General features: G+C 43.4%; 1 long non-coding RNA gene across 1 annotated transcript; it reads left to right on the top strand.

The window, feature by feature from the left end:
• Positions 1-1,648: 1,648 nt before the first annotated feature.
• On the top strand, positions 1,649-4,682 carry LOC119307329. The gene is made up of 2 exons (XR_005149256.1): positions 1,649-1,981; positions 4,034-4,682. It is a non-coding gene; the product is annotated as an uncharacterized LOC119307329 (long non-coding RNA).
• Positions 4,683-4,969: the final 287 nt, after the last annotated feature.

The raw sequence follows: 4,969 nt of genomic DNA, 5'->3' as shown, positions 1-4,969 counted from the left end.
AAACGGCTAAGCTGTCCACCTTTGCACTGTTGCAAGAATTTAAACTGTAATCACCAAACAAAACAGAAAACAAGGTTAAGAGTGATTACTGCTACAAAGATGATGAGTTGACGATCGTGACTCGTGTTTAATCCTCTTCTTGTCACAAAAACACGTTGGGAACAACAACACATGAATGCAAGCCACAACAAAACCTTGAATATTTGTCTAGAAATATGTGTTTGATGCAAAAATTGACCGATCATCACAACTTCCGATTACTACTACAAATATAATGAGCATGCACGATTTTTTTTCAAAAGCTGGGCTATACATTTATCTTATTATGTCTGATCATTACTGCTAGAAATATATTATCACACAAAAGTTTCTTTTGTGTGATCAACATCAGACGTTGGTTTGCCAGATGATTAAAGGAAAAAAATACATCAGTTAATTACCATTAATTTGGTTGTTGTGATGCTGTGAGTAACGGACCCCTATCCTTTGGCGATTCGTGATGAACTGGTCCGGGAGCGCCTGCGAGCGAGCAAGAGAGGCATGGTGCGGCAAGATGGTGCAGGCCACGAGGGCAATGAATAAATAATACTAGCTGTTCATAATTGTCCACGGAGAAGACATATCCATTACAAATAGGGAATTTTACTATTTCATACTCCCTCCGGTCCTTTTTACTCCGCGTATAAAAATTGTCTGAAGTCAAGCTTCATAAAGTTTGATCATATTTATATGAAAAAATATTAATATCTACAATACTAAATTTATACAATATGAAAACTAAAGTCATGACGCAACTAATGTTGTTGATTTTCACATTCTAAATGTTGGTATTTTTTTCTATAAATTTGGTCAAAGTTTACGAGGTTTGACTTCAGACAAACCTTGTATGCGAACTAAAAAGGACCGGATATGCAGACCTTATATCTACCATTCATGTTGCTGCTTTCAGATTAAATTGAGTTTGATCACGTAAACACTTTTAATAGTACATTGGGCATTAGGAGTATGAGTCCAACATAAAGTATCTTCCATATTTGTATTAATGATAGGAGTTTACAAAATATTCCTCTTGAAATTATCATCAAAAAATAGATTAATTATGTCATCATCCCAATCTTTACTAGTACATCCTCTGTCTTGGATTGTTGCATGTTGTGGGGCCGGCAACTGCTATTTGTGCGGTGTGGCTCTGCATGCAATGCGGCCGGCATACAGCATAGGGTGCAGGGCCACTCAACAGCTGGCAGCTGTCCTGGTGGACCCCACAACTAACTAAACAACCTTCCCTTCTCACTAGTAAGCATGCACATGCAACGCACGTCTCAAACAAAATGAGTTCACATGATATAATAATAAAATAATTAAAAAAATTAAATGGCTACAAAATGTTATCATGTCACTCAAATGGTATTATCAAAAGTGCGACATATTTGTGATCCAACACACATATTATGATTATGAAATTAAAATAAAAACCATTATCAGTTTTTACAAAAAGATTTATAAAAGCTTTTAAAATCATCACAAGATCACGACTAAAAAATCTTTGTGAAATCCTTGTGATATAACGTAAGTCATGGTGATAAAAAATTAGACCTACGCAGCTCAATCGGACACATCCGTTTAATAAGAAAAAAAATTCACAACGCTGCACACTCACTCCACCGTCCCCGCTAGGCATATCTCCCCGCCGTTCCCCATTCTCGTGGTCGCTAGCTACCCATGTCCACCTCGTCAAGCCGGCCCGCGCCACGCCAAGCTGCTTCTACCGCCGGCGCCGCGCCCAGCTGCAGCCGCCGCCGCCAAATCTCCGCGAGCGGGATGCGGAGGCGTGGGATTCGCCCCTCCCTCCTCCTGGAGACGACGGAGCGCTCGAGCTCGGCATGCTCGCCGGCGACGCCGGGGCCCTCCCTCGTCCTGATGCACTCTTCGTCGCCGCCATGAGGCTATTCACCTCCCCCCTGCTCGGGACGCCATGAAGGTCCGGTTTGAACTCTTCTTCTCCCCTCGATCCAGATGCTCTGATGTCGGACCCCATCTTGATTTCTCTGTTCGATTAGGTCACGAGTAGGAGCAGTTGCTGCTCGCGACCTCCATCTAATTGATTAGGATGACCACGAAGACCTCCGCATGTTGTACTGCTGCTCAGAACCCTCCCTTCAATTGTGCAATCTGGGTCACGTATATTGCTCAGTTGGGGTACCTCAACCCCTGAAATTTGGGTGACACGCCCTGCATGCACAATTAATTTTCATCCAGAAGAGGATTACAATCAGAATGTCAGGAAACATTATAGCAAAGCCAATTAAATATACCTTGTGCAATATCTTTGATGATGCTCCCAATTGGTTGCATTTTCTGTCCAAGAGGCACAAAAATAGCTCTTTTTGAGCTTCCTGTTATTTGTTGCCTCTGATATGCATCATTCGTGTGCAACCAATTGGATTCATCCTCGCATGTTAAATTATTGCCCTTGTTGTGAGGGACGCGTTCATGAGATGAATTTTGTGTATTTCATAAGCCTGCCAAACAAATTCAGCACCACATTAGTACCCTTTTTTGGGCATATTCGATGAGCTAAGAACATGCAATAAATATTCTATGGTACCCCACAACCTGTAATGGCACATGTCAACTTTTGTGTGACACCGGATTGTCCTGTAGCTGGCATGTGTGACAGTGTTATCATCGTTGAGGAGGCCAGTAGTAGTCTTTCTCTTTTCACCGGATAGGCGTTGTCGTCTTAATATCTCATCCCTGTTTTGTGCATACCGCTCCCTGTCCCTTTGCCTCCTCAATTCCTTAGGGTCTGCATGTATGTGTCATAAAGATAATTAGTATGACCACATAGGGCTGCATCTAATTTGTTGATCATCATTACCAGTGGACATGGACACAGTGTTTGTGTTTCATTTTCTTGTTCATTGATATCGGCAATCACAGCGGCCATTTTTTTATCACTGTAGGCTTGACATTGTCTCTTGAATAATGAATACCTCTTTCATGTTTTGTGAATACTGTTCCCCAACCATTTGCCTCTGCATTTCATTAGGTCCACATCTATGGCACATTGTTGTTAGTTTGGTGCATGGCATCTCATCAGTTATCTGAACAATACATAAGCATGTGGTACTTAAACAGTGGTGTTGAAGCCCGTTTCTTCTCACGGGCCTCACAACGCCTTCTAAGAATATCATCTTTATTGTATGCATAATACTCTCTGTTCCTCTGCCTCTTTAATTCTTTAGGGTTTGCATAAGTACATATCACAAGTTAGGATATAAGCAACAGCAAAAACAGCATCAGAATTTACAAAAAGGTTGATGATAGTTACTGAATAACTGGTTGTTACTTATACCCTGAAATGGGGTGCGCGCCCCGCATTATTGGGAGATGACATACCTTTGCCTTCATGTGAATATTAATGTCATTAAATTTTGAGAAGCATGGAAATTGTGGAAATTAATTATGAACACCAGAAGCAGATGCAAACATAGTACGCTGTCATTTCTGTTGATATTGTGTTTCAGCAGAGCTTTATTGACATTAATACGAATTTGGAATGACAGATCCCCTTTCTGGACCACATTCAGTTGTTGGCCCTGCCCTTGACGTCCATGGTGACGCCGATGATGATATTGGCCCTGCTGTTGATCCTCAAACATAGACTGTTCCTTTGACAAGTAGAGAATTAATTTGTCAAGATGACTTTGCGATTTAGTGGTCGTATGGCATTTTTTAGACGGGGGTAATATCTAATTCTGGTGGGGCAATAGAGTTCTATTCTTTGTCCTCACGTATCTTTAGATTTTATGTATATGCTGGGGATGCAAATGAAGCCACCTTTTCTAAATTCTAAACACCAAATTTTGTGGACACCAGGCCTAGGGGATAGGGTGCATGATTCAGTTAGCCAAAACACTGACCACTAATTACATATGTAAAACAAACGGCTTCTAGCATTCTGATGTGCAACTGTTTGTAGTTTCTAACTCTATTCTGAAAATTCTAATTCCGAGTTATGCTGCAACAGGTCAAAGGAAGATGTTGAACCTAAAGAAGTGCAGGGAAGAATTACAGCTGCGTGTATCCGGCTGGCTCAAGGTGTATCTGGCTGGTTCAAGGGACGTGCAGGGCTCCTGGCACTGGGGATCTCGCGGACGGATGCCACACTGCGAGGGCAGGGTCCTGGGTGTTCCGTCGCCTGGCCTCCCTGCTCTGGCGACCTCGCGTATGGATGCCACGCTGCTCGCGGCAACAATCCGCGATGGCGATGGCGATGGTGCGACGTGCTGGTGCAGTGCCGCGAGGTCGGCGTGCAGGATACAGTGTTGGTGGGCGGCATCGAGGATAAGGGCGATGGGATCTGATTTCGTTAGTTTCCTTAGTTTCCGATGACAACGGCGTGAATGTAGGGGACGAACGCGGGATTGCTATTTTTGTGCTGGTGGATGGATGCGTGATTGTAGGGGACGGACGCGGGACTGGTATTTCTGTGCTGGTGGATGGATGGTGGAGGTGGAGCACGGTCAGTCTAGGAAAATTGCTACGTGCACACGTTAGAGGTATTAGATGAAAGATGGCTGTTAGATTAGATTCGTGGGACTAATTGTGTGGTGCTGATTGGCTAGTGCGTTTTGTGGGACTAATTGTTGAGTGCACGTAAGGAAATTCTTGTTTGATTGTTTAATAGTAGTAGAGATAGAGATTAACTACTGAATACATTTTGCCTTGCCTTATCCCCATGCTCTGCGCGATAGGATTCCGTCGCGGTGAGGTTCGTCGCCTGGAACCGTGGCTGGTGGCAAGATGGAAGCAGTCGCGAATAGCGCTGCCTGCCTCCGTGCGCTGCACCGGCCGGGGCTTTGTTTCTTCGCCGCCACTCGTTTTGATTGAAAAATAGGGAAGAATGGATAGATGAATCTGGATAGCTCGTGTACTTCAAACTTCACTACGCGGAGTAAGGTGA

This window comes from Triticum dicoccoides, chromosome 5B (genome assembly GCF_002162155.2).
Source record: "Triticum dicoccoides isolate Atlit2015 ecotype Zavitan chromosome 5B, WEW_v2.0, whole genome shotgun sequence".
NCBI classification, from domain to species: Eukaryota; Viridiplantae; Streptophyta; class Magnoliopsida; order Poales; family Poaceae; genus Triticum; species Triticum dicoccoides.
The sequence above is the reverse complement of the archived record's forward strand: the minus strand, read 5'-3'. Positions and strand labels throughout refer to the sequence as shown.